Source organism: Pseudophryne corroboree, chromosome 12 (genome assembly GCF_028390025.1).
Source record: "Pseudophryne corroboree isolate aPseCor3 chromosome 12, aPseCor3.hap2, whole genome shotgun sequence".
Classification (NCBI taxonomy): Eukaryota; Metazoa; Chordata; class Amphibia; order Anura; family Myobatrachidae; genus Pseudophryne; species Pseudophryne corroboree.
This window is the reverse complement of record NC_086455.1, coordinates 95,065,812-95,092,613: the sequence shown is the minus strand read 5'-3', so window position 1 is coordinate 95,092,613 and position 26,802 is coordinate 95,065,812. Positions and strand designations below refer to the sequence as shown.

General features: G+C 48.2%; 1 pseudogene; it reads right to left on the bottom strand.

The window, feature by feature from the left end:
* Positions 1 to 16,740: 16,740 nt before the first annotated feature.
* LOC134981761 (5S ribosomal RNA) lies at positions 16,741 to 16,859 on the bottom strand (annotated as a pseudogene).
* Positions 16,860 to 26,802: the final 9,943 nt, after the last annotated feature.

The window sequence follows — 26,802 nt, the reverse complement described above, 5'->3', positions numbered from 1 at the left end:
CGCCGCCAGCCACCCGCCGCCACCTGCAACAAATGGCGGTCACCGTCAGCGGGACCTCACCACCGCTGCCCATGGGTGCCTCCGCCGACCACAGTCAGGTAATGTTCCCCTGCTGTCACCCACTCTCCCTGTCATTACCGTCTCTGTCCCTACTGTCACTCTCTCTCTCCCTGCTGTCACTCTCGTAACTCTCTCCCTGCTGTCACTCATCACTCTCTCCCTGCTGTCACTCTCGTCACTCTCTCTCCCTGTCGTTACTCTCTCTCTCCCTGCTGTCACTCTCGTAACTCTCTCCCTGCTGTCACTCTCGTCACTCTCTCCCTGCTGTCACTCTCGTAACTCTCTCCCTGCTGTCACTCTCGTCACTCTCCCTGCTGTCACTCTCGTCACTCTCTCTCCCTGTCGTTACTCACTCTCTCTCTCCCTGCTGTCACTCTCGTAACTCTCTCCCTGCTGTCACTCGTAACTCTCTCCCTGCTGTCACTCTCGTAACTCTCTCCCTGCTGTCACTCTCGTCACTCTCTCTCCCTGTCGTTACTCTCTCTCTCTCTCTCCCTGCTGTCACTCTCGTAACTCTCTCCCTGCTGTCACTCTCGTAACTATCTCCCTGCTGTCACTCTCATCACTCTCTCCCTGCTGTCACTCTCGTCACTCTCTCTCCCTGTCGTTACTCTCTCTCTATCCCTGCTGTCACTCTCGTAACTCTCTCCCTGCTGTCACTCTCGTCACTCTCCCTGTCACTCTCGTCACTCTCTCTCCCTGTCGTTACTCTCTCTCTCTCCCTGCTGTCACTCTCGTTACTCTCTCCCTGCTGTCACTCTCGTAACTCTCTCCCTGCTGTCACTCTCGTCACTCTCCCTGCTGTCACTCTCGTCACTCTCTCTCCCTGTCATTACTCTCTCTCTCTCCCTGCTGTCACTGTCGTCACTCTCTCACCCTGTCGTTACTCTCTCTCTCTCCCTGTCGTCACTCTGGCTGTCCCTGCTGTCACAATTTCAGCTTATTCAGTGTGCTACAATGCGAGTTTCGGCTCATTCAGTGTGCTACAATGTGAATATCGGCTCATTCAGTGTGCTATAATGTGAGTTTCGGCTCATTCAGTGTGCTACAATGTGAATTTCGGCTCATTCAGTGTGCTATAATGTGAGTTTCGGCTCATTCAGTGTGCTACAATGTGAATTTCGGCTCATTCAGTGTGCTATAATGTGAGTTTCGGCTCATTCAGTGTGCTACAATGTGAATTTCAGCTCATTCAGTGTGCTATAATGTGAATTTCGGCTCATTCAGTGTGCTACAATGTGAATTTCGGGTCATTCTGTGTGCTACAAGGTGAATTTCGGTTTATTCAGTGTGCTACAAGGTGAATTTCGGCTCATTCAGTGTGCTACAATGTGAATTTCGGGTCATTCTGTGTGCTACAATGTGAATTCCGGCTCATTCAGTGTGCTACAATGTGAATTTCGGCTCATTCAGTGTGCTACAATGTGAGTTTCGGCTCATTCAGTGTGCTACAATGTAAATTTCGGGTCATTCTGTGCGCTACAATGTGAATTCCGGCTCATTCAGTGTGCTACAATGTGAATTTCGGTTCATTCAGTGTGCTACAAGGTGAATTTCGGCTCATTCAGTGTGCTACAATGTGAATTTCGGCTCATTCTGTGTGCTACAATGTAAATTCCGGCTCATTCAGTGTGCTACAATGTGAATTCCGGCTCATTCAGTGTGCTACAATGTGAATTTCGGCTCATTCAGTGTGCTACAATGTGAATTTCGGCTCATTCAGTGTGCTACAATGTGAGTTTCTACAATGTGAATTTCGTCTCATTCAGTGTGCTACAATGTGAGTTTTGGCTTATTCAGTGTGCTACAATGTGAATTTCGGCTCATTCAGTGTGCTACAATGTGAGTTTCGGCTCATTCAGTGTGCTACAATGTGAATTTCGGCTCATTCAGTGTGCTACAAGGTGAATTTCGGCTCATTCAGTGTGCTACAATGTGAATGTCGGCTCGTACCGTGTGCTATAATGTGAATTTTGGCTCGTACCGTGTGCTATAAGGTGAAAGGGGCACCAGTACTAGATAGTATAAGGTGTTCTACTACACTGGACATGCCCCCTTTTAGTTGACCATGCCCCTTTTTGGGGTGACCACGCCCAAAAAAGGGGCGCGCATAATTGCATCCTTGACTCTTAAATAGCCCCACTTTGAAATTTCCATTTCGACCACTGTGTATGTGTGTGTGTATGTATATATATATATATATATATATATATATGTGTGTGTGTGTGTGTGTGTGTCTCCCCAGCCAATTACCTCACCGCACGTCACTGGGCAATACATCTACCCAGTGGGCTGTCACAGTCATATAGTCCTTAGTCTTCCCTGCTCCACTTGTCCACATGTCCGTGGTTAAAGGGACAGTGGGTACAACTGCATTTTTTAGGACACTGAGGACACTTTTTCTGACATCTGTGTACATTCTCGGTATTGCCTGCCTACAGAAGTGGAACCTAGATGGGATTTGGTACCGGGGACAAACTACCTCAAGAAATTCTTTCTGTGAACTAATGGTGGATACCGGATGCACCATCATAGTTGTCAAGGCCTGAGTTATCCACTTTGCAACAGGGTGACTGCTGTGATGTTTCATCTTCCTCACAAAGGACTGTTGGACAGTCAATTGCTTAATGGAAGTAGTACAAGTGGTCTTCCGACTTTCCCTCTGGGATGACAATCGACTCCCAGCGGCAACAACAGCAACACCAGCAGCAGTAGGTGTTCCACTCAAGGATCCATCAGAGGAATCCCAGTTAGGAGAGGACTCGCCAGTCTTGCCAGTGACATGGCCTGCAGGACTATTGGCATTCCAGTCTAAGGAGGAAATTGACATTAACGGAGTTGGTGGTGTGGTTTGCAGGAGCTTGGGTACAAGAGGAAGAAGGGATTTAGTTGTCAGTGGACTGCCTCTGCTGTTACCCAAAGTTTTTGAACTTGTCAATGACTTCTGATGAATGCACTCCAGGTGACGTGTAAGAGAGGATGTTCCTAGGTGGTTAATGTCCTTACCTCTACTTATTACGGCTTGCCAAAGGCAACACACAGCTTGACACATGTTGTCTGCATTTCTGTTGAAATAATTTCACACCGAAGAGGTAATTTTTTTTTTTTTTTTGTATTTTGACCAGGCATGTCAATGGCCTTATTCATCCCAAGGACAACAACAGTGTCCCCGAGTGCCTGACTTAAACAAACCACATCACCATCAGGAATCCTCATCGACAACTTCCTCCAAAGCGCCAGCAACACCCATATCCTCATCCTGGTGTACTTCAACAGTGACATCTTCAATTTGAATATCAGGAACTGGACTGTGGGTGCTCCTTCCAGCACTTGCAGGGGGCGTGCAAATGGTGGAAGGAGCCACCTCTTCCCGTCCAGTGTTGGGAAGGTCAGGCAACGCACCCGCTGACACATTTGGACTCTCCTTGGGGATTTGTGATTTAGAACGCACAATTCTTTGCTGTGCTTTTGTCAGCTTAACTCTTTTCATTTTTCTAGCAGGAGGATGAGCACTTCCATCATCATGTGAAGCTGAACACTAGTCATGAGGAACATAAGAGAGGGCCTTAGCCGTTCCTTGCCACTCTGTGTCGTAAATGTCATATTGGCAAGTTTATGCTTCTCCTCACACGATTTTAATTTAGATTTGTGGGTCATTTTACTGAACCATTGCTTTTTGGATTTTACATGCTCTCTTCACATGAACATCGGCCTTGGCAGACGATGTTGATGGCATTTCATCGTCTCGGCCATGACTACTGGCAGCAGCTTCAGCACAAGGTGGAAGTGGATCTTGAGCTTTCCCTATTTGACCCTCCATATTTTTGATCTCCATTTTTTAATGTGTGGAATTATATGCAAGTAATATATCTGGAATTAGACAGCAGTAATGTCTGGAATTAGATACCACTAGATAGATACCAGATACCACTGTGACTGGAATGATGATAACCTATGCACAGTGAGAGGACACTATCACGACACCCTACAGCAGCAAGATGCAGCACAAGACACTGTACTAGTATTAGTAATGTAGTATTACTGAGCACCACAAGACAATGAGCAGTGATACTGAGCACTGATGATACTACTGAGAACTGACACTGAGCAGCATGATGCAGCACAAGACACTGTACTAGTATTAGTAATGTAGTATTACTGAGCACCATGATGCAGCACAAGACAATCAGCAGTGATACTGAGCGCTGATGATACTACAGAGAACCGACACTGAGCAGCACGATGCAGCACAAGACACTGTACTAGTATTAGTAATGTAGTACTACTGAGCACCACAAGAAAATGAGCAGTGATACTGAGCAGTGATTATACTAGTGAGCACTGATACTGAGCAGCACGATTAGCACAAGACACTGTACTAGTATTACTAATGTAGTATTTCTGAGCACCATGATGCAGCACAAGATAATGAGCAGGGATACTGAGCACTGATGATACTACTGAGAACTGACACTGAGCAGCATGATTAGCACAAGACACTGTACTAGTATTAGTAATGTAGTATTACTGAGCACCACAAGACAATGAGCAGTGATACTGAGCACTGATTATACTAGTGAGCACTGATACTGAGCAGCACAACTAGCACAAGATACTGTACTAGTATTAGTAATGTAGTATTGCTGAGCACCACAAGACAATGAGCAGTGATACTGAGCACTGATGATACTACTGAGCACTAACTACTGAGCAGCACAATTAGCACAAGACACTGTACTAGTATTAGTAATGTAGTATTACTGAGCACCACAAGACAATGAGCAGTGATACTGAGCACTGATTATACTACTGAGAACTGACACTGAGCAGCACGATGCAGCACAAGACACTGTACTAGTATTAGTAATGTAGTATTCCTGAGCACCATGATGCAGCACAAGATAATGAGCAGTGATACTGAGCACTGATGATACTACTGAGAACTAACACTGAGCAGCACAAGACACTGTACTAGTATTATTAATGTAGTATTACTGAGCACCACAAGACAATGATCAGTGGTACTGAGCACTGATACTACTGAGCACTGATACTGAGCAGCACGCTAAGCATAAGACACTGTAGTAGTATTAGTAATGTAGTATTACTGAGCACCACATGGCAATGAGTAGTGATACTGAGCACTGATGATACTACTGAGCACTGATGATACTACTGAGAACTGACACTGAGCAGCACGATTAGCACAAGACACTGTACTAGTATTAGTAATGTAGTATTACTGAGCACATCAAGACAATGAGCACTGATAATGAGCACTGATGATACTACTGAGCACTGATACTGAGCAGCCCGATTAGCACAAGACACTGTACTAGTATTAGTAATGTAGTATTACTGAGCACCACAAGACAATGAGCACTGAAACTGAGCACTGATGATACTACTGGGCACTGATGATGCTACTGAGAACTGACACTGAGCAGCACAAGACACTGTACTAATATTAGTGAGCAGCACAAAAGCACTCTTGAATTGTCAACACCCAGATACCACTGTGACTGGAATGATGATGACCGATGCACAGTCACAGGACACTACTACCACAGCACCCTACAGCAGCAAGATGCAGCACAAGAGACACTATACTAGTATTACTGAGCAGCAATAAGCACGGATACTTAGAACTGACACTGAGAGAACGTAGCCACATCCTCTCTGTACCCTCTACAATGCCCGAGTGAAAATGGCGGAGACGCGCGGCTCTTTATATGGAATCCGAATATCATGAGAGTCCGACAGCGGGATGATGACGTTTTGCCTCATTTAGGTTTTCCGAGCCGAAGAAAATCGCACCTACACGTCAATGGTGAGAGAGTGAAAAAGAGAGCAAGAGATGAATGGGAGTGAGGGGAGGGGGGGAGGGACAGTCATAACCACCATAGCATTAATTTCTGACCCTACCAGGTATTACAACTTTACAAATGTAGCCAGTCTCGTCGTGGCTGCATCTTACCGCACCACATACGTCTTTAACATCTAATACACGTGTGCCCCATTCGCATGGATGGAAGCGGCAAATGCAGCAGCTCGGCACGGCTAGGACCAGGTGCGCATAGCTGTGCCGAGGGTGCACGTTTACCTCAGATGTAGCCATGATCAGCATGGCTACATCTGTATATAGTATTGAATAAAAACAAAAGTAATGATTAAAGCACAATATAATTCTTTTACATCTCAGCACATTAATAAAAGTGGATCAGCCTGCAATACTGGCACACTGGGATTTAGGCAGGCAGAGAGAGAGAGAGTAAAGAATTTAATTTGCAACATTATAGACTCACAAGACAACTCTGAGAAGATATCATGGGTGCAGCCGCACATAAAAGATTTACTTAGGAACATAATAGGTCCATCTAGACAACGCTCTTTAAATATCTCCAATAGCCCATTTGCAGCCGCTTGTAATTGTTAAGTAATGGTACTGTCCCAGTAGGTGTGAGATTTTGTTTTTATCCAATACTATTCTATCCCCAAGGTCATAAGTCATATTATACTAGTCATGCTAAAAGTCTGCAGACGATTTGAATTAAGCTGATCTTATCTTTGTTCAGTCACTAACCTTCTACCAGTGTGCTATGCAAGGAAACATATGCAAGAGACAGCAACAGCAGTGCCCTGTATAGGCAGTTGTCATTATGACATCACAGCATAAACTCACACACCCCACCAGACCGGCTAAGTCTGGTTATTTCTGGTTTCAGGCCCTTGCTGTCTTTTTACATGACTGACCTAAGGGAAATGTGATTTCACTTATTATTTAAAACTTACATTCACAACTGAATATTTGTATTACTAGCGTTTGCCCGCAGTTTTGCCATACCTCCCAACTTTGATACTTTGTGGAGCGGGACACATTTTACACGGTTCCGAGGCAGCCTCGGATCTTCCCGCCTGGCTCGGTTAACCCGAGCGGGCCCGAACGTCATCATCCTGCTGTCGGATTCTCGCGAGATTCGTATTCTATATAAGGAGCCCCGCGTCGCCGCTATTTTCAATCGTGCATTGGAGATGATAGCGAGAGGACGTGCAGCGTTCTCAGTTTTTGTGTTCAGTGTGCTGCAAATAACTGCTCAGTGTGCTGCAAATATCTGTGCTCAGTGTGCTTGCAAATATCTGTGCTCAGTGTGCTGAAAATATCTACGTTCTCTGCCTGAAAAACGCTCCATATCTGTACTGCATTGTAGTATATAGTAGGAGGACAGTGCAGAATGTTGCTGACCACCAGTATTATATAGCAGTATGGTACAGTAGTCCTATGCTCTACCTACCTCTGTGTCATCAAGCATACTACAAAAGTTCAGTAAAATGACCCAAAAATCAAAATTAAAAGCGTCTGATGAGAAGCGTAAACTTGCCAAAATGCCATTTACAACACGGAGTGGCAAGGAACGGCTGAGGCCCTGGCCTATGTTCATGGCTAGTGGTTCAGATTCACATGAGGATGGAAGCACTCATCCTTTCGCTAGAAAACTGCAGTACCACTCCTAGATGGGCCAAGTGTTTGTGTCGGCCACTTGGGTCACTTAGCTTAGCCACACAGCTACCTCATTGCACCTCTTTTTTTCTTTGCATCATGTGCTGTTTGGGGACTATTTTTTTAAGTGCCATCCTGTCTGACACTGCAGTGCCACTCCTAGATGGGCCAGGTGTTTGTGTCGGCCACTTGGGTCGCTTAGCTTAGTCACACAGCTACCTCATTGCACCTCTTTTTTTCTTTGCATCATGTGCTGTTTGGGGACTATTTTTTTAAGTGCCATCCTGTCTGACACTGACATTACATTCCCCCATCCAGTTTTTAACAAGGTACAGGAGGGTGCAAATGCGCTTTAAGAGGGGAAGGCGCCCGTGTACAGGCTCCAATTGGGCCCCCTCCTCTCTGGAGATGCAGTAAACTCTGTCATTGCACCACAGTCTACCATGCATCTGCAGGTCTCCAGAAACAGTTTCTAAACAATTTGGCTTCAAATGCGAGATTTAAAAATGCTTGCCGTCCGCCACATTGACATTAAAATTTGTGCCCCTCCCCCATAGATATAAAAAAAATGATATTTGCGTGAGCGCTCCCGACGGGATGGGGGGGCGTGACCTCGCAAAAATGGGCATGGCCTGCATAAAATGGGTGTAGCCTTACAGGAAAAGACTACCTTACACCCCAGTTTTTGACCCTGCACCAACAGACCCCGGCCACCACAGGGAAAAAAGGACAGTAATTTCCACCATGTTAAGCCCCACATATTAATGCCCTGTGGAACATATTATGTCACACACCACAATATCTGTGATACACTATGCCCTACAGTAAAGCTTCTAATAACTTTTACAATAACTGCTCAATGCCAAGAGTTTCACGTGCTGGGTGTCATGCTCATTGCCAGGGGTTTCACCCTCTGGGTGTCATGCTCATTGCCAGGGGGAACACAGTAGGAGGTGTTATATAGTAAGCACCACTATGGCGTAGTATATAGCATTATATATATTGTGAGCACTGGTGATGTTGAGTGCAGTAGAGGTTGTTTTCCATTTGAGTTGCGTGGCTGATTCATCCCAATGGGGATCATACAGAGGCGCAGTACAGATTCTGACAGTGGGTGCCTCAGTCCTTGGACATTAGGACGCACAGATGTACACCAGGGAAGGGCTGTGCAGTGCTGGATTTCCCATTAGGAACGTGAAGCACCTCCTGGGGGCGGCACACCAGGCCGTTGTCCGTACCACCTTCCAAAAGCGGACTTCCCACCAAGCAGCACAAGTGGGTGCTTAGGGCCCAATGGGTCTTTGTAGGCACACAAAAAGGCTGCCGCTGATATAGAGTCTCTGCACACCAAATATTGTTGCACCGCCAGTTAGTTCAATACCTGATTTATGGGGACAGCATCGGCTCTCCTCTCCAGCCTGCGCGTGCCGCTCTGTCTCACGAGTGCTGAGTGCTGCGTGTGACTTGCTATGTCAAATGCAGAGAGAGGAGCTGTGGAGAAAGGGGGATGCCAATGTGTGCACAGTGCTGCCATTGAAGGTAAGCAGAACTCACTGGAAGGGAGTGATCATCACTTGCATCCATGTCATGTGACCTCTGTACAGCACAGGGAGATCACAAGGCCCATGCAATCAGGAAAGTAGAAGTAAGAGGAATGTGTTGCAAAGGTCCTCAGAAGGTGCATGTAGATGTGTGTGTGTGGGGGGGAAGGGGGGGGGGGGCGGCCAATATTGTGCCCAGGGGTGGCAAGACCCTGAAATCCGCCACTGGGGCTGTGTGGTGACATTAGCATGTTGTTACAGGCCCAACTGCAGAAAAAGACCCTGGCCCATTAGGTTCCAGATATTTCTCGAGTTGGTTTTCCATCCTAATCCACTCCTATATCTGTGACTAGGCCCTCCTTTACTCCCACATATAGAAAGAGTAAATAGGTTTTAGGAAGGGCCAAAGAGTTGCCTCAGATAGCTTACATACTATTTACCAGCGGGTGGGATGCTGGCTGTCAAGATCCCGATAGTGGCATTCCACCCGCCAGAATGCCGGCAGTAAGGGCAAGTGCTAAGAGTTCCCTTGCGGGATCGCTGCACCCGCTACAGGTTCTAGTCTCACTCTATGGGTGTCATGGACACTCACAAGTGGGAGTAACCCCTGTACGCTAGGAATACGGCTGTCGGCATTGTTGGCAGTCAGGATTCCGGCATTGGTATCCTGACCGCCGGGATCCTGACAGCCAACAAATTGATTGCATCCCCCTCAGATATATAACATGGGATTAAAATCTTAAAATCATTAACCAAATAGGTTTAAAAAGGTTACATAAAAGCTACTTTATGTATTTATTCATTAAAGTTTTTAAGTTGTATTTTACAACCATACAATGATATGATATATAATGTATCATATAATCATTACATAATGTTGATGGCATTGAATTGTCTCTGCCTTGACTAGTGGCAGCAGCTTCAGCACTAGGTGGAAGTGGATCTTGATCTTTCCCTATTTTACCCTCCACCTTTTTGTTCTCCATTTTTTAATATGTGGAATTATATGCCAGTAATATATCTGGAATTAGACGGTGGTAATGTCTGGAATTAGATACCACTGTGACTGGAATGATGACATATGCACAATGACAGGACACTACCACAGCACCCTACAGCAGCCAAATGCGGCACAAGACACTGGGCTATTAGTAATGTACTGTAGTATACTGAGCACCACAAGACAATGAGCAGTGATACTGAGCACTGATGAGATTACTAGAACTGACACTGAGCAGCCAGATGCGGCACAAGACACTGGAGTATTAGTAATGTACTGTAGTATACTGAGCACCACAATGCAGCACAAGACAATGAGCAGTGATACTGAGCACTGATGAGATTACTAGAACTGACACTGAGCAGCCAGATGCGGCACAAGACACTGGAGTATTAGTAATGTACTGTAGTATACTGAGCACCACAAGACAATGAGCAGTAATACGGAGCACTGATGAGGATACTAGAACTGACACTGAGCAGCAAGATGCCTCACTGGCAGCAGCACATTCCTGCCTTACTGACAGCTGTATGTAGGGCCTAATTCAGACCTGATCTCTGCTGTGCATACTCACACAACGTGCAACAAGGTCTGAACTGCGCATGCGCTGGTGCCGCAGTGCGCCGGTGCATGCAAGAGATGCGATCGGCATCTCTGCCCAGTGATCGTCTCTACCTGATTGACAGGCAGAGGCGGTCACTGGGTGGGAGGGGTCGGGCCGGCAGCATTGTGCCGCCGTTTTGGGGACGTGGTCCGTGCAACACAGACGTGCCCGGACCATGTGGGGACGGGCTGCGGCGGCTGCATGACCCGGACAGCAGTAGCTGCTCTGGTAGGGAGCTACTCTTCAAGTACAAAGGCATTGCCGCTGTGCGATGGTTTTGTACTTGTGCCAGGGGAGAGGGGGGCTAGGGCCTGACATGCTGGGCATCCCCCCACTTGTTAGAGTAACTGATTAAAATTTTGCATGGCTACGATCAGGTCTGAAGTAGGCCCATAGATAGATATATAAAAGAGTAAAGTAAAGTGCACACTACTGAGTATATTTAAAAACTTTACTCCACAATAAAATGCTCACTTACATCATAGATTGAAATCACTCGGAGTGGTGTCTGATGTTACCACGTCACCTTCGGAAAGATGCACCCAACATGTTTGGTTGTTAATCCGACTTCGTTGCAGGGGTGTTTAATCTGTCAGAACATACAGAGTATAAATAGCATAACAACCCATACTGTACAGGATCTATATGGTCATCCACTGGAACACTAATGGAACACGGTGTGATATTTTCTTATGATTTTTACTAGATAGTCAAAATTGTAAGAAAAGTTAGTGCAGATCGCAAGGAGAAAGTCACCTTGCTATTCCGAGTCAATGCCAATGCGTGGTCCCGGCATCACAAGCCTAGATAGACTGTGCAGGCAAGAGAATTTTGACTATCTCAATAGAAGAGATAGTCAAAATTGACACTTAGCCAAAATGGCACAGTCAGTATCGCAAGCACACTCATTATGTGCTTGCGATGCCGACCTAGCCCCTGTCGCATAATGAGAATCTCACCGTGTGTATAGGCCTTTAGTTCAACAACAGCATGGGACCAGTTAGTGTGTTTTGACCACTGCACAGCACCTGGTGTTATATAGTAAGCACCACTATGGCATAGTATACAGCATTATGGGCCTGATATGAGTGTGACCAGCGGTGATGTGGGACGCAATCAGGGCCGGCAACAGAAATCTTGGGGCCCGGTACACTGATATCCCTGTGGGCCCCCCCGATATACAAATATAGGGGCGTGACCACAGAGCTCCTTTTACACATTACGTCAGGCAGAGTCTCCCTTTTTACACATTACAGCAGCAGAGTCCCATTTTTTACACATTATGGCAGCAGAATCCCCTTTTTTACACATTAGGCAGGCAAAGTCCCCCATTTTTACACATTATGGCAGGCAGTCCCCATTTTTACACATTATGGGAGGGGGATAGAGTTATACTCACCTGTAACGAGCCAGCATGCCCCACCATAATGGCCATCCCTACCTTTTCTCGCCCTGCAATCTACGCTCTTACCTACAGTAATACCAGGTTTACAGGGCAGATGTAATGCATGCACATGCATCCATGATATGTGCCTGCACGCAGCCCATCCCAAACCCAAAGCCCCAAACTCCTGCTGGAGAGCCGAGTGCACCTGCAATGCAGACACTTGACTTACCAGACACAGCCGCCAGCGCCGTGAATCAACGAGGCTCAGCCTCCGAGTGACCAGCTTGATGCACCCCGCCGCAACAAGCTGCCAGCAGTCCCGCAATCCTGCTCCTGCCTGCTCACGCTCCTCACAGCAGAGACAGGGCGGGCGGGGATGACTTGGAGAGGAGGGGAGGTCCGGAGGTAGCGTTGTGTGACAGCTGACCTGGGGCTGGGCTTGGGGATGCTAAGTGGTGACCACAGATCATGGGGGTGGAGGAGCTGAAAAAAAAGGTCAGTTATTGATTACTTTTAACTGCACAGTGGGCGGCCCGCAGCTGGCGCGATGCCGCAATATATATAATTATTTAGATCTGTTACATGCTGCCGCCGCTCAGGGGCGGATCCAGAAGAAAATGATAGGGGGGGCACCATGGAAGGGGCAAGTACATCTGCGTGCGGCTTCGGTGCATGGTGCAGTGTGCAGGGGCAGCGTTTGAGGGACAGGTGGCAGCGTGTGAAGGTCAAGGTGCAGGGGGAAATGTGTGTGGTGCTGGGTACAGGGGGCAGTGTGTGAGGGGCAGGGGGCAGCGTAATAATGCCCACAGTAGTAGCACCCTGTAATACACATAATGCCCACCACAGTAGCGCTTCTTATACAATGCCCACAGTTGTAGCGCTCATTATGCAATGTCCATTGTACTGGTAGTGCCCCTTATACAGACCCCATAGTAGTGGTGCCCCTTATGCAATGCCCGTATTGCCCCCAGTAGTAATGTTGCCTGTAGTAATACCCCCAGTCATTTAGCACCCTAGTAGTTATGCCCCTGCAGTTATGACCCCAGTAGTTTACCCCCCCTTTAGTTTAGCCTCCCAGTAGTAATGCCCCCAGTAGTTTGCCTGCTTGTAGTTTAGCCACCAATAGTAATGCCCCCCTGTAGTTTGCACCATTGTAGTTATGCCCCCCTTGTAGTTTAGCCCCCAGTAGTAATGCCCCCAGTAGTAATGCCCCCAGTAGTTATCGCCCAGTAGTTTGGCCTCCCTGTAGTTTAGCCCCCAAGTAGTAATGCCCCTGTAGTTACGCCACCAGTAGTAATGCCCCTGTAGTTACGCCGCCAGTAGTAATGCCCCTGTAGTTACGCCGCCAGTAGTAATGCCCCTGTAGTTACGCCGCCAGTAGTAATGCCCTCCTGCAGTATGCCCCCAGTAGTTAGCCCTTTGTAGTTTGCCCCCTTGTAGCTTACCCCCAGTGGTTTGCCCCCTTGTAGTTGGCCCCAGTAATAATGTCCCCCAGTAGTTTGCCCCCAGTAATAATGTCCCCCAGCAGTTTGCCCCCAGTAGATGCCCCCAGTAAAAATATCCCCCAGTAATAATGACCCCAGTAGTAATGCCCCAATAGATGACTCCCCCCCAGTAATAATGCCCTCAGTAGTAATGCCCCAATAGATGACTCCCCCCCAGTGGTAATGCCCCCCAGTAATAATGCCCCCAGTAATAATGCCCCAATAGATGACTCCCCCCCAGTAATAATGCCCCCAGTAGTAATTCCCCAATAGATGACTCCCCCCCAGTGGTAATGCCCCCCAGTAATAATGCCCCCAGTAGTAATGCCCCAATAGATGACTCCCCCCCAGTAGTAATGCACCCCAGTAATAATGCCCCCAGTAGTAATGCCCCCCCAGCAGTAATGCCCTTGCTGCTGCCCCCTCGTCAGTAGTAATGTCCCCCGTAAATTGCCCCCAGTAGGTGCCCCCGCTGCACTAAGAAAGATAAAAAAAAGAACATACTTACCGATCCCCGTTCCCGCTTCCAGACATCCTCCTGGCGTCCTCTCCTCAGCACTATGAGAGAGACGTCATGACTGACGTCTCTCCCATAGCGCACGCAGCACACAGTGACGGCGCCGGAGGCCGGAGCTCAGTACTGAGCTCCTGCCTCCGGCTGCCGCTGTGCAGGGAGACGGACGCCCACTGGTAACACAATCTCAGCGGGCGCCCGTCATTTTCCTGTGCGGCGGCGCGGGGACGGACGACGGAGGGAGAACGGACAGGGGGGCCACTGCCGCCGCTGGACCTTGGGGCCCCTCACAACGTCGGGGCCCGGGACGGCTGTCCCCTTTGACCCCCCCTGTCGCCGGGCCTGGACGCAATAGGAGGTGCTGTTTAGAAAACACCACTTCTATATTCACCATGCAGTATATTGTGTGAATATAGAAGTGTTGGCTGTGTTATGTATTAGAGTAATTATTGCAGCTCCCAGATAAATTGCAACAAAATAATTTAGTGACAAGCTGCAAAGATTAACCTTTCCTTTAGCCTTGACAACTATGTTGGTGATAGACGTGCATCCAGTATCCACCATTAGTTCACAGGGACTTAGAGAATTGCTTGAGGTAGTGTGTCCCCGGTACCAAATCTCATCTAGGTTCCACTTCTCTAGGCAGGCGATACAGAGAATGTACACAGACGTCAGAAAAAGTGTCCTCAGTGTCCTAAAGAATGCAGCAACAACAGCGGCGGCACCAGTAGCAGCATCTCGCAAATGCCAACTCATTCCTAGCAGGCTACGCTTTGTATCACCGCTTTCCATAAGAGGCACACAGCTGACAACCCCTTACGGAAACTGAGAAACATCATCGCAGATTGACATCCCAAATCCCTAGGAGAGTCCAATTGGGGTATCGGACAATGCCACCAATATTGTGCGTGCATTACATGTGGGCAAATTCCAGCATGTCACATGTTTTGCACATACGATTAATTTGGTGGTGCATAATTTTCTGAAAAACAACAGGGGCGCACAGGAGATGCTGTCGGTGGCCCGAAAAATTGCGGGCCACTTTTGGCATTCAGCCACCACGTGCCGAAGACTGGAGCACCAGCAAACACTCATGAACATGCCCTGCCATCAACTGAAGCAAGAGGTGGTAACAAGGTGAAATTCAACCCTCTATATGCTTCAGAGGATGGAGGAGTAGCAAAAGGCCATTCAAGCCTATACATCTGCCTACAATATAGGCAAAGGAGGGGGAATGCACCTGACTCAAGCACAGTGGAGAATTATTTCCATGTTGTGCATTGTTCTCCAACTCTTTCAACTTGCCACACGTGAAGTCAGTTCAGACACTGCCAGCCTAAGTCAGGTCATTCCCCTCATCAGGCTTTTGCAGAAGCAGCTGGAGAGATTGAAGGAGGGGCTAAAACGGAGCAATTCTGCTAGGCATGTGGGACTTGTGGATGGAGCCCTTTATTCGCTTAACCAGGATTCCTTGTGGTCAATCTGTTAAAATCAGAGCACTACATTTTGGCCACCGTGCTCGATCCTAGGTTTAAAGCCTACGTTGTATCTCTCTTTCCGGCAGACACAAGTCTGCAGATGTTCAAAGACCTGCTGGTGAGACAATTGTCAAGTCAAGCGGAATGTGACCCGCCAAAAGGCTAAAATTTCCAAAACCACCCGCTGGCGGTGATGCAGGGCAGTCAGGAGCAAGTGCTGACATCTGGTCCAGGCTTAAGAACCTGCCAACGAATACTGCATGTGAATCTGTCACCATTGAAAGAATGGTGGAGGATTATATGAGTGACAGCATCCAAGTAGGCATGTCAGACAGTCTGTACGTATACTTTCAGGAAAAAGAGGCAATTTGGAGGCCCTTGCACAAACTGGCTTTATTTTACCTACGTTGCCCCCTTTCCTCCAGTGTGTACTCCGAAAGAGTGTTTAGTGCAGCTGGTCACCTTGTCTGCGATCGGCATAGAAGGTTACTTACAGAAAATGTGGAGAAGATGATGAACATCAAAATTAATTATAATAAATTCCTCCGTGGAGACAATGCTAAAACTGAGGCAGTGCATGCTGGGAAGCGGAGTTTCACAGCAGCTGGAGGGCCGCAGGTTGAAGACCCATGCTCTAGCATGCCTGTTCTATGATGCGTGTTCTTTGATGTCACAATCAGCTTGGAATGGGGTGTGTAGCATGCATTTGCTTGCTGACAGCCACTTGAGGGAGACACATCAGGAGATGCAGCATATCTAAGGTCTTCCTGCCTTCCCAGCAAATGCACTCCACCTGCCACCGGTCTGGACACAAAACAATGCCCACAAAAAGAAGTTACCCATGGCAACCAATCAGCTGCTCTGTATACTTTTAAAGTATGCAAATTAGAAATGTTACATCATTTCTGATTGGTTGCTTTGGGCAACTTCTCCACTGCCTCGCTTCTCCACTTTTATCACTGCTTAGTACATGTACCCCCACAGTTAGTTCGCAAGAACATTCAAATTCAGACCTGAGGCCTGGGTAGGCCTCACTTCATGGAAGCCCCCAGCATTTAAAAATGCCTTGATTAGAGGTAGGGAATTAAATGTAGATAAGAAGTAGACACAAAATAAGACTCCACAGAGTTTAAACATGGAATGTATCAAGAAAACGGTGCTGGTAGTATAAAAACACCTACAGCATCTGGTATTCCCAAGCGGTCTACCATCCATGTATTAACCAAGCCCAATACTGCTTTGCTTCCTAGATCAGATGAGATTGGGCATATCCAGTGTGGTGTGGCTGTAGATGAGCTTGGTAGTTTCTGTTAGAGCTCTTCTACTTCTAACTACTGGATACATAAATGAAAAAGTTTCAAAATGGAATGTATCAAGAAAACGGTACTGGTGGTATAAAAACACATACAGCACCTGGTATTCCCAGGTGGTTTTCCATCCAAGAACTAACCAGGCCCAACACTGCTTAGTTTCCAACATCAGATGAGATAGAACTTATCCAGTGTGATGCTGCCATAGATGATTTTGCTCTGTTAGAGTTATTCTACTTCTAACTACTGGTACATAAAGGAATAAGTTTAAAAATGGAATGTATCAAGAAAACGGTGTTGGTAGCATAAAAAAGGAAAAGCTATCCTTTTCAAGTGCATTTTTCTCCCATACTAGAGAGACTAGAAAGATAATTTAAAGTATTCTGTTAGGCGTTTATCTACAAAGCATTGCTTTGAGTTTACCACTGTGTATGTCATTGCAGAGGCAAGATATTGGAAAGGAAAAGATGTGCTGTTCAAGTACATTGTTCATTCAAGGAAAAGCTGTCCTGTTCAAGTACATTACTGTTTAAGCACCCAAAAGCATCAGGTTTAGACATGAAAGAGGTTACATCCAACTAAAATACCACCCACAACACTTAAAGTACTGTTTTGGTGCTGAAATAGGACACTGCACAATTCTGCTTACCACCTCAGGATTCCGCCAGCAGAAATGCCTGCACCGGTGTCAGTAGGTGACTGAGGAAGGGATGACTCGGAGATAGTGGGTAACTCAGGCCGGGGTGACTAGGAGATAGTTGGTGACTGAGGCAGGGGTGACTGGGAGATAGTGTGTGACTGAGGCATGGGTGACTGGGAGATAGTGGGTGACTGAGGCATGGGTGACTGGGAGATAGTGGGTGACTGAGGCAGGGGGTGACAGCGATAGTGGGCACCTGAGGCAGGGGGTGACAGGGAGATAGGAAGCAACTGACGGAGGGTGATAGGAAGGGGTTGGGTAAGTATGGGAAGAACGTGGGTGACTGAGGCAGGGATGACAGGGATAGTAAATGACTGAGGCAGGGGTGATAAGGAGATAGTGGGTGAGTGTTGCAGGGGTGACAGGGACAGTGGGTGACTGAGGCAGGGGTAATAGGGAGATGGTTGGTGACTGAGGCAGGGGTGACTGGTATAGTGGTTAACTGAGGTAGGGGTGACAGGGAAAGTGGGTGACTCAGGCAGGGGTGATAGGGAGATAGTGGGCAGCACATCCCCACCTCACTGACAGCAGCACATCCCTGCCTCATTTACAGCAGCACATCCCTGCTTCACTGACAGCAGTACATCCCTGCCTCACTGGCAGCAGCACATCCCTGCCTCACTGACAGCAGTACATCCCTGCCTCATTGACAGCAGCACATCACTGCCTCACTGACAGCAGTACATCCCTGCCTTACTGACAGCAGCACATCACTGCCTCACTGACAGCAGTACATCCCTGCCTCACTGGCAGCAGCAGATCCCTGCCTCACTGGCAGCAGCACATCCCTGCCTCACTGGCAGCAGCACATCCCTGCCTCACTGGCAGCAGCAGATCCCTGCCTTACTGATCGCTGTATATAGGGCCTAATTCAGACCTGATCTCTGCTGTGCATATTCACACAACAGGCGAAAAGGTCTGAACTGCTCATGCGCTGGTTCTGCAGTGCTGATTGACAGGCAGAGGCGGTCACTGGGTGGGAGGGGTCGGGCTGGCTGCATTGTGCCGCCATTTTGGGGGCACGGTCCATGCAACACAGACGTGCCCGGACCATGTGGGGGCGGGCCGCGGTGGCTGCGTGACCCGGACAGCAGTAGATGCGCTGGTAGGGAGCTACTCGTCAAGTACAAAAGCATTGCCGCTGTGCGATGCTTTTGTACTTATGCCGGGATGGGGAGGGGTGCTAGGGCCTGACATGCTGGGCATCCCCCCACTTGTTTGAGTAACTGATCGTAGCCATGCAAAATTTTGCATGGCTACGATCATGTCTGAATTAGTTTCACAGATAGATATGTAAGAGTAAAATGAAGTGCACACTACTGAGTATATTTAAAAATTTTACTCCACAATAAATGCTCACTTACATCATAGATTCAAATCAATCGGATCAGTGTCTGATGTTACCACGTCACCTTCGGCAAGCCGCACCCAACATGATTTGTTGTTAATCCGACTTCGTTGCAGGGGTGTTTAATCTGTCAGAAGATAAAGAGTATAAATAGCATCACAACCCATACTGTACAGGTGCCCCACACACATTCTATATGGTCACCCACTGGAACACTCAATTCCCCACTGGAACACTAATGGTGTGTACACACGGTGAGATATTTTCTTATGATTTTGACTATATAGTCAAAATCGTAAGAAAAGTTAGTGCAGATCGTAAGGTGAAAGTCACCTTGCCATCCCGATTCAATGCCGATGCGCGGTCCCGGCATCGCAAGCCTAGATAGTCAAAATTGTCTTGCCTGCACAGTCTACCTCTATAGAAGAGATAGTCAAAATTGACACTTTGCCAAAATCGCACAAAATCAGTACATACTTATTATGTGCTTGTGATGCCGACCTAGCCCCTGTCGCATACTGAGAATCGGGCATAGCCCGAATCTCACCGTGTGTATAGGCCTTTAGTTCAACAACAGCATGGGACCAGTTAGTGTGTTTTGACCACTGCACAGCACCTGGTGTTATATAGTAAGCACCACTATGGCATAGTATACAGCATTTTGGGCCTGATATGAGTGTGACCAGCAGTGATGTGGAATGCAGTAGGAGGTGCTGTTTAGTAAGCACCACTTCTATATTCACCATGCAGTATATTGTGTGAACATAGAAGTGTTGGCTGTGTTATGTATTAGAGTAATTATTGCAGCTCCCAGCTAAAATTGCAACAATGTAATTTAGTGACAAGCTGCAGAGATGAACCCTTTCTGTGGCTGCTGCACAACCTCTATTTATATCGCTGAATTCAATTAGGGAGATGTTCTCACCCCGCGAGCAAGCGCAGGTATATGCCACACTTATGGTAACGTTGGATTTGCAGATATTTTCTTGCAGGGCTGTTTCTAAACAATTTGGCTTCAAATGCGAGATTTAAAAATGCGTGCCCCCCGCCACCATTGGCATTAAAAATTGTGCCCCTCCCCCATATATATATAAAAAAAACTATATTTGCGTGAGCGCTCCGGACGGGATGGGGGGGGCGTGACCTCGCAAAAATGGGTATGGTCTCCATAAAATGGGCGTAGCCTTGCAGGAAAAGACTACCTTACACCCCAGTTTTTGACCCTGGACCAACAGACCTCGGCCACCACAGGGAAAAAAGTACAGTAATTTCCACCATGTTAAGCCCCACACATTAATGCCCTTTGGAACATATTATGTCACTCACCACAATATCTGTGATACACTATGCCCTATAGTAAAGCTTCTAATTACTTTTACAATAACTGCTCAATGCCAAGAGTTTCACGTGCTGGGTGTCATGCTCACTGCCAGGGGTTTCACTCTCTGGGTGTCATGCTCATTGCCAGGGGGGACGCAGTAGGAGGTGTTATATAGTAAGCACCACTATGGCATAGTATATAGCATTATATATAGTGTGAGCACTGGTGATGTTGAGTGCAGTAGAGGTTGTTTTCCATTTGAGTTGCGTGGCTGATTCATCCCAATGGGGATCCTACAGAGGCGCAGTACAGATTCTGACAGTGGGTGCCTCAGTCCTTGGAAATTAGGACGCACAGATGTACACCAGGGAAGGGCTGTGCAGTGCTGGATTTCCCATTAGGAACGTGAAGCACCTCCTGGGGGCGGCACACCAGGCCGTTGTCCGTACCACCTTCCAAAAGCGGACTTCCCACCAAGCAGCACAAGTGGGTGCTTGGGGCCCAATGGGTCTTCGTAGGCACACAGAAAGGCTGCCGCTGAAATAGAGTCTCTGCACACCAAATATTGTTGCACCGCCAGTTAGTTCAGTACCTGATTTATGGGGACAGCATCGGCTCTCCTCTCCAGCCTGCGCGTGCCGCTCTGTCTCACGAGTGCTGAGTGCTGCGTGTGACTTGCTATGTCAAATGCAGAGAGAGGAGCTGTGGAGAAAGGGGGATGCCAATGTGTGCACAGTGCTGCCATTGAAGGTAAGCAGAGCTCACTGGAAGGGAGTGATCAGTACTTGCATCCATGTCATGTGACCTCTGTACAGCACAGGGAGATCACAAGGCCCATGCAATCAGGAAAGTAGAAGTAAGAGGAATGTGTTGCAAAGGTCCTCAGAAGGTGCATGTAGCTGTGTGTGTGTGGGGGGGAAGGGGGGGAGACGGCCAATATTGTTGTGCCCAGGGGTGGCAAGACCCAGAAATCCGCCACTGGGGCTGTGTGGTGACATTAGCATGTTGTTACAGGCTCAACTGTAGCAAAAGACCCTGGCCCATTAGGTTCCAGATATTTCTCGAGTTGGTTTTCCATCATAATCCACTCCTATATCTGTGACTAGGCCCTCCTTTACTCCCACATATAGAAAGAGTAAATATGTTTTAGGAAGGGCCAAAGAGTTGCCTCAGATGGCTTACATACTATTTACCAGCGGGTGGGATGCTGGCTGTCAAGATCCCGACAGCGGCATTCCACCCGCCAGAATGCCGGCAGTAAGGGCAAGTGCTAAGAGTTCCTTTGCGGGATTGCTGCACCCGCTACAAGTTCTAATCTCACTCTAGTGAGGCTTCAAGTGTCCTGAGACCTGATTTCCTTTGCCGCAAGGGCTTTCCGGTATTTTTAACCGTGCTGGTTTTTTAAAAGTTGTGTGTTTATAAAGTCACACTATGGTCTCATTAAGTGCTTGTATGAACCAAAGCAGCAGGACCTTATACACCCTTTTTAGATTAGTGTATGCTGACACAGGTAGTTACTGATCGCAGTATGCGTTGTTGATATACCTTATATCCTCCGCTCCGTGTGCCTGATCTCCGTCTCTGTCCGGGCCCCCTTCTCAGTTGTTAGCCGGCTGCCGCCTCCCAGAGCCGCAGTGCTTCTCCACTCTGCACTGCTCGTGGGCTTTGGAACGCACCACTTCAGCTTCCGGTTTCGCGGTCCGCGGCTTCCGGGGGTGTGAGCGAGGTGTGTGTAGTCAGCGTTGCTCGGGTGATCTCGTCCACTTGGTGCAGCTTCAACGCGTTTCCCCCCCTCAGGGGCTTCGTCAGGGATCTGGGAACAGTCAAAGCTTTAGCCTGTTGGTGCCTTGGATCAAGATCCAACTCTACACCCAGATGTTAGTGTAGTGCCTTCTGGGGTTAAGGTTTTTCAGAAAGTTACAGGTTTTTTTAATTTAGTAAAATATGCCCCATTTTAAAGATAGGGCATTTAAATTTGTTGCACCTGTGCAGTAAATAGCAGCCTGCAGGGCATGTACAGTGGCTTCATTTGGGCGCACATACATTGCCGGCTCCTGGTCGCAAACTGAAATTATTGTGTGTAAGTGGAATTAGCTGTGTTTATGTCATACAGGGGGGTGGAGGGAGCTTTGTGGTTGGTGTGGGGCACGCTGTGTGATTATTATCCTGCATCTATACATACATGCGCTGACACCTGGACATACACTGATGTACCCACACCTAATATCCATACATACACGCCCTGACACCTGGACATACACCAACATTCCCACACCTGCATCTATACATACACATGCTGACACCTGGACATACACCGACGTACAAGCACCTGCATCTATACATACACGCGCTGACAAATGGACATACACCGACGTACCCACACTTGCATCTATACATACATGCACTGACATCTTGACATACAAGCACCTGCATCTATACATACACGCGCTGACACCTGGACCTACACTGACGTTCCATCACCTGCATCTATACATACACATTTCGACACCTGGACATACACAGACGTACCCACACCTGCATCTATACATACACGCGTTGACACCTGGACGTACACTGACGTACACACACCTACATCTGTATATGCATGGATGCAAATGTGGGTACGGCTGTATATGTCCAGGTGTCAGCATGTGTATGTATAGATGTTAGGTGTGGGTACATCAGTGTATGTCCAGGTGTCAGCACATGTATGTATAGATTCACATGTGGGTAAGCCGGTGTACGTCCAGGTGTCAGCATGTGTAGGTATAGATGCAGGTGTGGGTACGTTGGTGTACGTTTAGAGGTCAGCGTGTTTATGTATAGATGTTGGTGTGTGTATGTCAGTGTACGTACAGATATAGGTGTACGTACACTGTGTAGGGATGACTTCACCAGGAATACCCTTCCGGGCTAAGATCTGGCGTTCAACCGCCATGCCGTCAAACGCAACCGCGGTAAGTCTTAAAACACGCATGGCCCTTGCTGTAACAGATCCTCTCTTAGAGGAAGAGGCCAGGGATCTGCTATGAGCAGTTTCTGAAGATCCGGATACCAGGCCCTCCGTGGCCAATCTGGAACAAAGAGTATCGCCTGAACACCTGTTCTTCTTATGAGGCTTATCATCTTTGGAATGAGTGGAAGTGGAGGGAACACATAGACCGACTGAAACACCCAGGGCGTCACCAGGGTGTCCACCGCACTGGCTTGAGGGTCCCTCGACCTGAAACAATATCTCTGAAGTTTCTTGTTGAGGCGAGACGCCATCATGTCTATTTGAGGAATTCCCCAATGACTTGTCACTTCTGCAAAGACCTCTTGATGAAGACCCCACTCTCCGGGATGGAGATCGTGTCTGCTGAGGAAATCTGCTTCCCAGTTGTCCACGCCTGGAATGAAGACTGCCGAGAGAGCGCCTGTATGTTTTTCCGCCCTGCGGAGAACTCTTGTGGCCTCCGCCTTCGCTGCTCTGCTCCTTGTTTAGCCTTGGCGGTTTATGTACACCACTGCTGTTATGTTGTCCGACTGAATCAGGACTGGCAGTCCTCGAAGGAGATGTTCCGCTTGTAGAAGGCCGTTGTAGATGGCTCTTAATTCCAGAATGTTTATGTGCAGACAAGCTTCCTGGCTTGACCATTTTCCTTGGAAATTTTCCCCCTGTGTGACCGCTCCCCAGCCTCGGAGACTTGCATCCGTGTTCACCAGGATCCAATCCTGGATCCCGAACCTGCGTCCCCCTAGGAGGTGAGAACTTTGGAGCCACCACAGGAGAGAAACTCTGGTCCTGGAAGATAGGCTTATTTTCCGGTGCATGTGCAGGTGAGACCCGGACCACTTGTCCAACAGGTCCCACTGAAACACCCTGGCATGGAACCTGCCAAAGGGAATGGCCTCGTAGGCCGCCACCATCTTCCCCAGCACCCGAGTACATTGATGAATCAACACTCTTGCCGGTTCTAGAATCCCTTTGACCATGTTCTGGATTTCCAGAGCTTTTTCCACTGGGAGAAAAACTCTCTGCAGGTCCGTGTCCATAATCATGCCCAAGAATGACAGCCGTGTTGTCGGAACCAACTGTGACTTTGGCAAATTCAGGAGCCAACCATGTTGTTGCAGCACATCAGGGAGAGCGCAACGTTTCTTAGTAACTGCTGCTTTGATCTCGCCTTTATCAGGAGATCGTCCAAGTACAGGATAATTGTGACACCTTGGGAGCACCATCATTTCTGCCATTACTTTAGTGAAAATCCTCAGAGCTGTGGAAAGCCCAAACGGCAACGTCTGAAATTGGTAATGACAATCCTGAACAGCAAACCTCAGGTAAGATTGATGTGGAGGATATATGGGGACATGTAGGTAAGCATCCTTTATGTCGACTGACACCATAAAATCCCCTCCTTCCGGACTGGATATCACTGCTCGGAGAGATTCCATTTTGAATTTGAATCTTTTCAAATACAGATTGAGGGATTTTAAGTTCAGAATCGGTCTGACCGAGCCATCCGGCTTTGGGACCACGAACAGGCGTGAATAAAACCCTTGTCCCCGTTGTGACGGGGGTACCGCGACAATGACTTGTTGTTGACACAGCTTTTGTATTGCAGTGCACACTACTTTTCTTTCCAGAAGAGAAGCTGGCAAGGCCGATTTGAAAAATCGGTGAGGAGGCACGTCTTGAAACTCAATTGTGACCCAAGGGTACAAACTGTCCAGCTCCCAAGGATCCATGCCTGAGTGAGCCCAGATCCGACTGAAGAGCTAAAGACGTGCCCCCACTGGTGCGGACTCCCGCAGCGGATCCCCAGCGTCATGCGGTGGACTTGGTAGAAGCCGGGAAGGACTTCTGCTCCTGGGGGCTTGCCACAGCCGGCGATCTTTTTCCCCTTCCCTTACCTCTAGCGGCAAGGAAGGAGGACCCTCGTACTTTTTTGAATTTATTATACCGAAAGGACTGCATCTAATACTGAGGCGTTTTCTTTTGCTGGAGGGACAAAAGGTAGAAAAGATGACTTACCCACAGTAGCTGTAGATACCAGGTCCGCGAGGTCATCACCAAACAAAACGCCACCTTTATAGGGCAGAGCCTCCATAGCCTTTTTAGAGTCAACATCACCATTCCATTGATGAGTCCACAACGCTCTCCTAGCCGAGATTGCCATGGCATTGGCCCTTGATCCCAAGATTCCAATATCTCTCGCAGCCTCCTTTAAATAGACCGCAGCGTCCCTGATATGACCCAGCATCAAAAAGCATGCTATCCCTATCCAGGGTGTCTATTTCAGATGACAAGGTATCTGCCCACTTTTCAATAGCGCTAATCACCCCTGCCGATGCCACGGCCGGCCTGAGCAGCATACCCGTAGTGACATAAATAGATTCCAAGGTAGTTTCCTGCATACGATCTGCAGGATCCTTTAGGGCTGCCGTGTCAGGGGACGGCAGCGCCACCTTCTTGGACAACCGCGCTAGAGCTTTGTCCACTGTGGGTGTTGACTCCCACCTTATCCTATCCTCAGAGGGAAAAGGATATGCCATAGAAATTCTCTTGGGAATCAGTAACTTTTTGTCAGGAGTTTCCCAAGCCCTTTCAAAAAGAGTGTTCAGTTCATGAGAGGGAGGAAACGTTACCTCAGGTTTCTTTTTCTTATACATACAGACCCTTGTCTCAGGGACAGCAGGGCATACTTGCCGATATTCTGGCTGCTCTCTGCGGGAGAGAGTAGCCAGGTCGGCTCAGCAGGGGGGCAGGGGCAGGCTGTGACGTGGGGAGGAGGTGGACCGGAGGCGGGATGGAGGCGGAGCAGGGGCGGGCCGGGGGCGGAGTTACACGTCACGTCCTTTAAGCCACGTCCCCGCTCTGTAATGCCGCGATCCCCGGCATTACACTGCAGGGGGCATGGCTATGATGACGCGATTCAGCAAGAATCGCGTCATCAACTGCCCGGACCGCCCACTTTACACAGTAAGTGGGCGGACGGGCAGGGTGACAGCTCGTTCCGGGAGACTTGCCTGCTCTTCCGTGGGGCCGGAAGGGTCACCCGATTTTCGGGAGCCTCCCGGCCATTCCGGGAGAGTAGGCAAGTATGCAGCAGGTTCTTCCGTGATAGCCGCAGAATGAGCCTGCTGAATCGTTGTTCACGTCCCTTATTGCCACAATCATGTACTGAATGCTCTTAGCCAGTTTAGGATTTAATTTGGCATCACTATAGTCGACACTGGAGTCCGAATCCGTGTCGGTATCTGTGTCTGCTATCTGGGTAAACGAACGTTTCTGTGACCCCCGAGGAGATCTGAGTTTGTGACAAAACATCTCCCATGGATTGTCTCCATGCTTGGTTCTGAGACTCAGATTTGTCTAATCTTTTATGCAACAAAGCCACACTTGCATTTAAGACACTCCACATATCTACCCAATCAGCAGTCGGCGGTGCCAACAGATGCACTCCCACATTCTGTTCCGCCCCCACACCAGCTTCCTCCTGGGAAGAGCACTCAGCCTCTGACATGTCGACACACGCGTACCGACACCCACTAACACACTGGGCTATAGGGGACAG